Below are 13029 nucleotides of genomic sequence, written 5' to 3' on the forward strand. Positions count from 1 at the left end.
TTGTATCTCCCCCCCTAAAACATTTAAAACATTTGAAAGGTTCATTAAGGGGTATGAACTCACCTGAAATCGCGGAAATCGGGTGAATCGGGTAAATCGGGTAAAAGTGTCGACTGAGCGTTTGGTACCAAATAACCACTTGAGCACCTTTTAGGACCCTAATGTTATATGAAATATGTATTTTACAAGAAGTTAATCATCTTATGCTTTTCATTATAGTATTTGGACATTCTAGCATCGTTTTCGGGGTTTTAAGGCCTAGAAAGGGTTCCCGGGAGTGGTACAAGGCCATGAATGATTTACGGGAGGGTCCATGAGCTCACTCCCTTGGAGTTTATGGCCCAAAGGCCATCCTTTGGGAGTTTACGGCCGTAAGCCCCCTAGGCTTGGCCGTAAACTCTTGTGACACTCCAAAATGTATGATTAGGGCCTTATTTCACTTTCTTAATTTAATGGTGTGTGCCTTGGACTAATAGGGAAGGATTAAACATCATAATTTGTGACATTTTTGGGGAGTTTACGGCCAAGACTTGTTCTTGGGCCGTAAACTCTAATAAATCCTTCAAGATGTATGTTTTAATGGTACAACATGGTCTCATACACCTTAGATAAATCCTAGAAGGCCCTATAATGAGTTTTGGGACAATTTGGCATCAACTTTTGGGGAGTTTACGGCCCAAGAACATCCTTGGGCGTAAACTCTTCATTTTGTATCCAAATGTGAAGTTTAATGGTACAACACACTTCCAAAGGCCTTAGCTAAATTCCTTACAAGCACTAGAGTAGTTTAGGGACTTGTTTGACACCAATTTTTGTGTGTTTACGGCCCAAGCTTAAGCTAGGCTGTAAACTCCTCATTTTGTCCTCAAATGGAGTTGTTTGATGCATTTAAGTGTTTCTTGGAGTCAAGTCTAATTTACCAAACATCTTAGAAGAGTTTTTGGGGCTTTAAACATAGATTTACGGGGGTGTTTGAGGTGTTTACGGCCTAAGCACAAGCTTGGGCCGTAAACTCCTTTTTACATGTCAAATCCTTGTGTTTTAGTGTCCAAACTCTTCTAGATATATGCCTTAATTAGTATGCTAGCTTAAAAGAAGGAAAAACTTGGTCTTTGGCATGATTTTGGGGGTTTACGGCCTAAGGAGCTTCTTAGGTCGTAAACTCCTTTATGGTCCTTGATTTCTATGATTTTGGCCCCTAAATTCAATGAAGCATGACTAGATTAAGATAGAGGGTGAGTACTTACGTTTGGAAGTCGGAAATTAGCAGAATCGGGGCCGATTTCGAGTCTAGAGAGAGAAAGTAGATGTGTGGTAAAAGAGTGTTCAAATGTTGTGTACACCCATTTCATATGTCTCGGGTATCGCACCCGATACACGGCTACCCGATGTTTAAAGTTAACTGGGTTAAAACTTTTTACCCGGGTGAAGTGGTTGAAAAAGTAATACAACTCTATTAGGTTAAACGGGGTTACACATACGAGTTATATTTCTTATGATAATGATCACGACATGCATATAACTAGATATTCAGTTATTGACGATTCCAATATTACATAAAATAACACATAGTGACGCATTCCGTTAGTGAAAATGGGATTTGTAACGGGAATAGATTTGGGGTTGTCACAGATATAGATATAGATATAAATATAGATATAAAGAGAATATGAACATAAAAATGTAATGGATCATCAAGATTGAAGGTTTTTGAAGTGTTGATTTCTAAAAAAAAAAAGAGTTGAATTGAGAAATATATTAGGGATAACTCAAAGTGGGTAACATAATCAATGTTTTTAAATATAACAATAACATTGTTGTTAAATTTGATATAATAATTTGTATATACTAAATTGATATAATATATTGATTATTTTGAATTATATGATAATATATACATTTATTATAACTTCATAATCTCAATCGTTTGAATGACTTCTACCCGCGAGTTACACATTAAGAAAATTAAATATAGTATATAATTTGATGTTATATATAGTTGTTTTTATTGTTAATTAATTTTTTAAAATTTATTTGCTTAATGTTTTAGTTTCTATCATTATAATTATTTAAAACACCAAACATTGTTTTTTTTAATTTAAAAGCTAACAATATAATCATTTATATAGAGTTGTTTTTAACTATTGTTATTGTAAGTTATTTTAAGCTAATTATTTGGAAACTTTTAAAGATTATAAAAATATATTTAAGAAATATTTTAGTTAAATTGAAATTACAATTTAGTTTTTGCTTTTATCACTACAATTTATCACTTTTAACTATTTACAAAATATTCTTTAGCTTTTTTAAATGGAACTGAAATTTATATTTTAGTTGACATTGTAATGCGCAGAAACACCTATATAGTTGAAGTCTTTACAAATATATATTTTTTAAAATATAACACTAACGTTGTTGTTAAATTTGATATAATAATTTGTATATTAATATTATATAATATATTGATTATTTTGAATTATATGATGATATATAAATCTATTATAACGTCATAATTTCAATCATTTGAATGACTTCTACTTGCGAGTTAAACGTTAATAAAACTAAATTTTATATATGGTTTAATATTATTTATAGTTGTTATTTTTAACTAATTTTTTAAATTTTATTTGCGTAATGTTTTAATTTCTATCATTATAATTATTTAAAACATCAAACATTATTTTTTTGATTTTAAAGGGAACAATATAATCGTTTATATAGAGTTATTTTTAACTATTGTTATTATAAGTTATTTTAGGATACTTATTTGAAAATTTTTAACGATTATATAAATATATTTAGGAAATATTTTAGTTAAACTGATATTACAATTTAGTTTTTGCAATTATCACTATAATTTATCACTTTTAACTATTTACAAAATATTATTTGGTTTTTTTAGTGGAACTGAAATTTATATTTAAGTTGACACTATAATGCTATATTTAAATTAACAATTTAAGTATTTTGTCAAAACCGTTCAAAAATTGTAGCTTTAAACTGATAATGGTTTACATGCAACAACATTTTAAATCTAATAAATTAAGTATAATATGTTAAAATTTAAAGACATAACTTTATAAATAGAAGTAAAGATATTATTTTAAAATTGAAATTTAGTCTATTTATGATTACACTTTAGGTTTTATATTTATTTAACCTTATTAACCATCTTACAATCATTATTAGAAAGACACTACAATTTATCACTTTTAACTATTTATAAAATAATCTTTGGGTTGTTTAAGTTAAATAAAATTTATATTTAAGTTGAGCCTATAATATTATATTTTAATTAATAATTTAATTATTTTATACAAATTATTCAAAAATTATACCTTTAAAATGATAATGGTTTACATCCAACAATATATTAAAACTAATAAATTAAGTATAATATGTTAAAAGTTAAAAAACATAATTTTATAAGTAGAATTAAAGATATTATTTTAATATTGAAATCATACTATATTATAAAGGAAACAGTTTTTCTTACACCACATTCATTTGAAACTCCCAACTTTTTATATTTCCATAAAATATACTTAATTTGTTGACTTAAATATGCTTTTAGTTGTAAACATTATCATAAATGGAATAATTTGTGACTTATTAATATGATATACTTAATTTGTTAACCTTAATATATACTTAAATAAATAACCTACATTAATGTATCAAATAAGCTTAAAAATTTAGTGTAAAATTTAAAACTTAAAGTAAAATATCAAATAATGTTTAAAAAAAATCAATATATATATATATATATATATATATATATATATATATATATATATATATATATATATATATATATATATAACATAGTTAAAAGGAAAACATTAAATATAATAATAATAAAAGAACCTAAATTGATGAATCGAATTAACTAAAAGGTGTCTGAAAACTATATTCCAACATTTTTAACCTGCGCCGCGTAACGCGCGGAAATTTGTCTAGTTTAATTTATATATAAATACACTTTAGATTTGATATTTATTCAACCTAATTACCAAATTACAATTATTATTATAAGGAAATTGAAAAGTCATGGGAGCTTCAAATGAATGTGGTGAAATGAAAAAATAATGGGGGTTTCAAATGCATGAGATTCAAGAAAAAAATGCTAGTTTTATAAGTATGTATGATTTGATTGAGTTTTGTCTTGAGTAGGCAACTAATATAATTATAAAAGTAGAAGTATATTATTAATGAAAATATTAGTAGAATATATATCAATTAAAATATTTGACAACATGACAAAATGTCCAATCTATATATCTATTATAATACCGAACTTTCCTTGTAGCATATTCATTTTTAAATCTCACTACAACTCCAAAGTATTTTTTACTAAAAACTAGTTAGTAACTACAACTCAAGAGTTTTGTAACGTATGTATACATATATGATGAGTTATGTGCACTTATGATTTTAACTTTAAAATAATTAATAACTACAAGTGAAGAGTTTTCTTAACTTATGCTTAGTAAGTGATAATTATTATATTTATTTGGTTAATATAAATATATAAATAATTCACATATTGTAACACCTGATTCAAGGTACTTTTCATTTTTTACCGTTGGTGTGTTTATAGTTTGAAATTTTGGTCTCAACGGGGCATTGTTGCCATTTCAGAAAAGTGGAGGTACGCACCCAGGGGACAAACCCTAATTTTTAGGGTTTAGACCCTATTTAAGCAACATTATGTTGGGTTTTGTATACGATAATATCCTATGGTGCACATACAACCCTAAATCCCTTGGATCTATGTTTTCTCTAATTATACATGTAATAGTGTTTCCAAAGCATTAAGCCTGTAACTAGCATGCAAATAACATATGTATAATAAAACAAATTTGGCCTTTAAGATCTTAGTGCCCTAAGTGTTGCACCTCAAATGGAATCACAACACATCTAGGACAAAGGATGACATTTTGAGAGAGAATTCCATGCACCAAAATCATCCATCTTTCTCTAAGAATAAAAGCACACAAAATTGATCATGAAGTAACATATTTATATGTAGGATTCAAAAGGTCATGGGTAAAACCCAAATCCATACCCATGGGTTTTATGATCCATGGCACATGTGGCCCAACTTTTTATGTATCCATACTTAAACTTAGTCCAATATAGATCATAATCCCAACACATATAAATATAACCAATTACCATAATTAGTCCCCATAGATTTAATTAGTCTCTTTTGATCACTAAATTAATTCCAAATTAATTCTTGATCAATACTAATTAAATCATATGATTTCATATTAACATATTAGAACTTATAATATATTAATAAATCATATATAACCTCTTCTCAAAAGTCCATCCTAACAAATTGTCCTGATGATACGCAACCCAAATGGACCATGCTACTCTCGAGTCGAGTACATACCAATAATAGTTATGGGCTTACACATCTAATCCAACACATTACGACCCATGATCCCCTCATTTCTCAGTCTCCACTACCCTTTGAGCCTCATTTCGAAACCCTAGCCCCTCTAGAAAATATTTGACCCTCTTTCTATGTGTTTTAGTGTGCATTGGTGAGCTTTGAGGAAGAAGAGCCTTGAAGAAGGAGCTTTGATTAAGGGGGAGCTTGTGGATCCAGATTCAACTCATCATTTCCAGCTTTATTAAGGTATAAAGCTTGGAACTTGCTCATTGTATGATTAAATCTAGTCTTTATGGATTTTTGGTCATTTTTGGTCCCATGAATGACATCTAGTGGGAAATCTTCCGCTCCATAAGCTAGGAGTTACTTCTCTTGATGTTTCTGAGGTCCCTAGTCCATAAAGTTAGCATCTTGATGGTTGTGGATCAACCATGCATGTGTTTGTGTCCATTTTGTGAAGTAGAATGCTAAATCTAGGGTTTAAGTTCATTTGAGCCATGCAAAAGCTCCAAGTTCATGACTTTATGGATTAAGATGTTACATAAGGCTTAGATCTGAAGTTTGGACGTCTGGTTGCAAGCATTAAGTGCTTAATGGGCACGTACACAAGCATATGAAGTGGTTAGAGGTAGCATATTGATTGCGTTAGTGCATTTAAAATTCTAACCAAGTCACATTTTGAGGACAAAATCCAGTTTGAGTGGGGGAGAATTATAACACCTAGTTTTCGGATGTTACTATTATTGGCATAGCGGACCATAAATGGATCGAGTAAAGGTCTTGGGCTTCAAGGAATAGATTTTAGACCCTATCGGATGTTGATAATGTTGGGTTAAGTGATTAAAGCCATTAGATTTTGCTTCGAAGAAAAAGGGTAAAATAGTGTTGAGAATAAATCTCGAATAATCGAATAGATTCAACAGGTAAAAGAATCGAGAAAACATAATGAATATTAAATATGTCGAATGATTAATAATCACAACCTTAGAAGAGCTCGATAAGGAACTGCTACTGTAAAGGCATGTAGGATTTACAAAAGACAATTACAAGATACAATGCATGCATGCACCTTAAATAGCTAAACCCTAATAATAAATAACGGGCGGAAAGGCCCAACCCAGATATAATATATACTAAGCTATAAATCACAATGACAAAACACATATGGACCAACAATCTCCCCCTTCGCGTCAATTGAGGCAGGAGACCTTCACTGTGGAGTTCGCTTTTGTACTTCGAAAAGTTTCGGAATGATGCCGAGAAATGCCTTGCGAACCTGGATATACCAAAGGATCATATCAGAGAAACACTTCTTATCTACTTTATGATTCCCTTTGCATTTGTCCAGAAACTCCAATATGTAGTGCAGGCATGAAGTAGTGTAAAGATGCTTATCAGCGAGATAAAAGCATACTTTATGAAAATCAATATCTCCTCGCTCTTTCATTTGAAATGCCAAGCACCAGCCATCCTTTCGTATCTTTCCCGACTTCATTTTATTTGATTGATTTGTGTGCTTGTAGTTTTTTTATTATTATTTTAGGAATTTATCTTTTAATGCATCGAGGACGATGCAAGACTTAAAGTTGGGGAGGGGTGTACACAAGAAAAAGATGGAGAATTGAAGAAAAATGCTTTTTTTTAAATATCATAATTATTCGATGTTTATTCGGGCATAATGAAACATTATCCAAACACCTCCAACTAGTGAAGCTTTTTGGAAATCAAAATCGCATCTACTATCAGTGCCATCAGGTGTGTCATCCTCCATATTTTTAATTTCTTTTACATGAACTTTGATGATTTTTTTGGGATAATTATCTTAGGATGTAAGTACTACTATCTTAAACTCTATCTTTAATTATCTTATCCTGAAGTTGGTCACCATGAAATATATGATGAGTTAGTAGCTTCTTTATATCTTGAATGTAGCTCATCAAGATGGAAAATGATAGGAGTTTCGTACATTGAGTCATAATATCTATTTAATCTTGATTTTGTGGGTTGCTTAGCTGGTTTGGAAATACTTATATTTATTCAAATATTGTTATGTGAAATACCCAAGTTTGAAAAATGAAGGTTTTTGGCTCAAGCCTACGATCTTTCAATTGAGGACCCAACAGAACAATATGTATCATCATGCTCTGGGTACTTGGTCTTACTTACTCCTGATCCTTTGGGGTTAGGAGGGGATTATTATTGTTTTCACACAACCAAAAAGCATAAGAAGACATTGGATAATTTCCAAGTATATATATTCAAGCTCAAGTCAAGTACAAAGATGATCAAATCCGATGAAGCCATCAAATCTCTTGAAGAATGCATAATCAAGATAAATATGAAGAAAAGTTCAAGTTGAAGACATTTTGTGAAACAATATGTGACCCCTCGATAGCGGGAGTGTATAGGTTGGTCCATTAAGTGTTACCGATCGCACTAACTATGTTAGTGAACATTGAAAACGGGACTTTGGCAATGAGTTCAACTAATTACTCATGAGCTTGATTATTGGAAAGGATTTAAAAAGTGGAGGGTTTCAAACAACAATGTAAAATAAGCATAACGTGCATTTTAAGTTTAAAAGTCCGGATAAGCAACTAATAATCCACAAAATCAATATATTATGCTTACTGAAAATATTTTGATGAAATGTACGAAATTCATGATTCCATGTATTTTTTCTTAGGATAAGAGAGTAAGACTACGCTGATTATTTCAGGCCAACCTCGGGACAAGTTTGGAATAAAGTTGGGGAGGTTTGATCGTTTTATATTTATAGCACAATAAATTGTACTAAATATGTTGAATTGATGTATAATTGTTCAAGAAGGACACTACTTTGATGAAATGTTGAACATTATGTATAGGTAAATACTAAGTGCTAAAGTGGGCGGAATCCACAAGAAAAATGAGCAAAATGAAGCTAACAAGTATGAGAGACGAGTTGCTAAAGAATGAATAAAAATGGTGCTGAGAAATTTGACTACTCTTCAATGTTTTGATCATATCTCAAGATATAGAGCTCTGATTGACATGAATGAAGAAGTTCTGGAAACTAGACATAATTTCCTACAACTTTCATGTTTTGCATTTTTACTGATGCTACCGTTTTCATCACCAAAAAGGGACACCAAAGATTAAGGACGTCCTAGAACGCGTCTAAGAGGCCCCCTAGGACGCCTACCCGTTTTAGGCCATTTTCAAGTGCAAATCAAGGATGACATAAGGCATGTAAAATGTCACGAAGGAGGCCCAGTGGTCCTCCCTGACATCTTGGGCGCCTACTAGGACGTCGATGCGGAAAAAGACCCGAGAATCAATTTTTTAGCACCTATTTAAGGGAGATTAAACCCTAATCGACTTTGGACTTCTCCCCTACGATTATGCTCAGTTTTGGAGGGTTCCAAACACATTTTTTATCACTCCAATCCAGTTTCAAGAAGAAAAATCAAGTTCATAAGGATTTAACATTACAATATTGTTCAACCAAGGATGTTCATCATCACCAGTACAACTTTAGAATTTCCTTAATTGTTCTTCTAGGTTTTATTGTTTCAAACTTTGATATCATTAGGTTATAATTGTTTCATCATTTCAAGCTTGTTAGTGGATTTTATTATGCATTTTATTCATTTTATTCAAGTTATTTGTTTTATGAACTAAATGGAAGGCTAAACCTTTGGGTTACTTCCGGGATTTTTACGACTTTTGGATGAACACACTTGATTACTTGATTCTAGTTAATCTTAATTGCTATTTTACGTATCATATGATAATATTTTGGTAATAATGATTGAAATTGGGTTATCTGAATTTGTTTGATATCATAATTAAGATAGTCTATTGTCAATTCATCATTTGTTCCAAGTTCAATTACTTTAGGAACAAAGACAAGTGATTGGATTAACATATATTAATCCAACTTATGATATTGAATCTTCATGCGGTAATAGGTAGTTGTAAGACATTTTATTGCTAGTTCACTAATTATTCCTAATCCATTTAGACATAAGGAGTAAGACAACTAGTTGAATGAACATATCGTGTGCCCAAAACTATGTGTTACAAGTTAATAAACCCCAATTGCATCTAAGCAACTGAATTAGGGTTCCAAGGAAGAAAGTGTGTGAATCTAAATTGTCCACAACTGAACTGGAAGTACCTTGTTTTCTCATTCATAGTATTTGTTTTGACAATGTTTTGCAACATAAAGTTTCTAGTTGTTTAGTTCATTTTAGTTTAATTTGAATTTGTGACAATTGCAAGCATTAGTTTTTCCATTTGACTATTTTAACACAAGGTTTAACCACGAACTCCTCGTGGATTCGACCCTTACTTACCCTATCTATCTAGTGGGTTTGAGGTTATTTTTGATTGAGACAACGACCTCGATCAGTATTTCAGCGGAACGTTCGCAACTTAGACAAAGCTACAAAACTTGAAAGCCTTCGATGTTATTGGTAGATCAAGCTGTGAATCTAGTGTGTTCTGCAAGTCGAAGGAAACAACGGATTCTAACCAATAATGGATTGGAATTTCTATAGCCTCGCTCATTATTCTCTCTGAAGTCCAGAATGGAAATAAAAGCTTTCGGATTTCCAATGTGACTTGAGCTTCCCGTTCAACTTTTTCTTTCTCTTTAGCTTCTCTCACATTTCGATTGTATTCATCCATTTGAGCTTCACGATCCTTCCTTCTTTGCTATCATCAATGATTCTTTCATCATTGAGCTTCTCTTTGCCTTTTGAACCTAAAGCTACATTAACCTTCACTTCATTTTCAGACTTTGGCTTCACAAGTGGCTTTTCAGTTGGTTTCATGGTTTCTTTCTTTGATTGCTACATACTTTCTCCCCCTTGTTTCGAAAGTGGGCTTGACTCTGAAACACCTTCAACTTTCTTCAGCATTGCGAACACCAGCCTGAGTTTTTCAGCCAAATGCTTCTTCACAGTGATCGTGATCAAAGAGTCACGAGTCTCGATTATGTCAGAGAGTAATGCATTCACATCTTCAACGCAACTCTTCATTACAACCTTTTCAGAAAAGATTTCGTTCATCTGCTTCTCAACATGCTCCAGCTTGACAGTTAGAACCTTCACTTTTTCCATTTTCAATGCGATTTGATCCAAAATTTTGTTCTTCATAGCCAAGTCTTCATGAAGCTTGTCTATTTTGGAAGAAATGGAGGAGTCGAACTCTGAGTTGTCTGTTTGGATTTCAGTGTGAACTTCTTTAAGCTTTTCATTCTCTGTGCGAAGAGTTGATCCAATACTGGAAATAACTTCATTCGCCCTTGCAGTATTTGATTCAAATGAGCTCTGAAAAGTGCTCATGAAGGAATGAGCATCAATAATTAGTTTATCGACTTTTTCGTTCGTTTCTTTGCATACAGATGCTGAAGCCTCAACTGCGTGATTGGTCTTGTCAAGGTTCGTAGAATGTTGCTTAGTCAATGCTTCAAAGAACACCTTGACAGTTTTCTGTGAATAATCACCTCGAGAGGATGTCTTGGTGGATTTAATCAAGGAATCCAACTTTTTAGATAGAGCCTTTAACTGCCCTCGGGTAACAGGAGCTTCCTCATCACTCTCGGTAGTAATCTTGAAGGGACTGTAAGTGAATCCTCCGAAATCTTCTTCATCTTCACCATAAATGGTATCTGGATCATCCTGGAGAAGATGTGATATGGGTGGTGAAGAATGACTCAAAGTGAAACCTGAAGCACCTGCCCCCCCTATCAGATGCATTGACAGATATTAGAGGTTCAACATTGTTAGTGGTTGTGGTGGCTGCGAATCTGTAAATAGTGGGGTTGACTGTGCGAGAGAGATTTGTGTCTGCGAAACTCCCATAGATACAGGTGGGAAAGGAGCAATAGTAATTGGAGTGGTGACAGTAGAGGTGGGTCAGGGAATAGAGACATCCTGGAAAAAATCATATCTGATAGGAATAGAGGTAGGAATTTCAAAAGTTACCTCAGGGTTCATTGGTGCAGGCTCTGAAAACTATGGTTGAGATGTAGCAGCAGTATCATGTTCGTTTTGAACTTTTTCTTGAACAAGAAACTCTGAAGCCATGTTTGACTGCGAGTCTTCATGGTCACTCGGCATGGGAGTTTGTGGCCTGCGAGCCACTCGCTTAACCTTCTTCTTTGGCTTTTTAGTTGGTTGTTCGGATGGACCAACTTTCGAACCTCTTTTCTTTCCTCCCTTCTTTGGTTTGTCTGTTCCTTCAAGGACCTTTTGTACTTCTTCGGTCATAGGGCGAAGACCAGAGACTGGCAGACTGTGTAGGTTCACATTACTTCACCCGTTGTCGGTATGTTGCGAAGCATCACCTCAAAGATGGATCTGATGAATGAAAATTTTGAAGTGTCCACCAAGATTATGTTGGTGATGTGGAATATCTGAATAGCATCCATACAAGAATCCTCAAGGATGGGGATGTTAAGCTCATCAATAGCCCGTTGAACCACAATAGTCTAGAAGCGAGCACAGGAAATCTCACTGTGTCATGTAGTGGAAAGGGTACATTGGACCAATTGAGCCCAAAGCATTGAACCATAGTCCAGATTGATTCCGAAGAAGATCCCGTACATAATCTTCATGAAAAGTTTGTCGGCACAGTCGAAGCCGGTAACCCTTTCTGAAAAACTATTGAAGATGAGGGTGAATAGTCCATTCCATATTGGTGGTAGGTTTGGCTTCTTAAACTTTGAGACGGCGGTTAGAACTTCCTTGTACCCCATCTGGTAAAAAATCTCCAAAATGGTAAAGTTGGAGATGGTCTCAGGGTCAACCAGGTCACGATCTTGAGGAAGCCCTAGAAGGCTACAAAATCGATATTTGGTGATGTTGGTTTTCTTGTTGAAGATTTCGAACATAATCAACTCCTCACCCTTTTGGTAACTTGCTATAGAGTACGCCTTGGACAGATGAACCAAGGGAACAATTTCCGATTTCGTCAGTGCTATCACAAGAAGGGAATATTTCAGGCACTCGATGAGTGGGTGAAGAAAAATGTCATACTTGGTCGGATCAAGGTCCATAGTGAGGTTCTAGTTTGCCTTGAGGTTGAGAATGGATGATTGCGCCAATTTTTCTGCAACGGAAGTGGTTTCTGGTGAAGCGGCCATGGAAGCTTAATGAAGACGATGATGAACAATAGAGAGAATAATCACTGGGAAGATTTTGATTTCTTTTGAAAGTGGTAAGTAATATCGAATTGTCAAAATCTTTTTATATTGTATAGTAAGAGAGTGAAATCGGGCGGTTGGTTGCATCAATTACTAAAAGTCGGCTAAAAATGCATGAAAGACAGTTGTGACATGGGCCAGGCAGCTTTAAATCAATGTCAGTTTCAAAATTGACGTGCCAAAATCTTATCCTTTTAGAAAGTTGTTTCAGTTACACCCTTTCGCTACCGATTCACTTACGAACTTTCGCAGTTAATCACCATCAATTGTTCTACAAAACTGAAAGTAATCATGAGTACCACAAACCAGAATTTGGAAAATCACAATGATCTTTGTGAGAGAGTGTGCCAAAGATAAAGAAATAAATCAACATTATTCTATAGGATTTTAGTGATGTCTGTTAAGACATAAAGCAGATGGATCCCGG

The sequence above is a fragment of the Lactuca sativa genome, chromosome 4, assembly GCF_002870075.4.
Source record: "Lactuca sativa cultivar Salinas chromosome 4, Lsat_Salinas_v11, whole genome shotgun sequence".
Taxonomy (NCBI): Eukaryota; Viridiplantae; Streptophyta; class Magnoliopsida; order Asterales; family Asteraceae; genus Lactuca; species Lactuca sativa.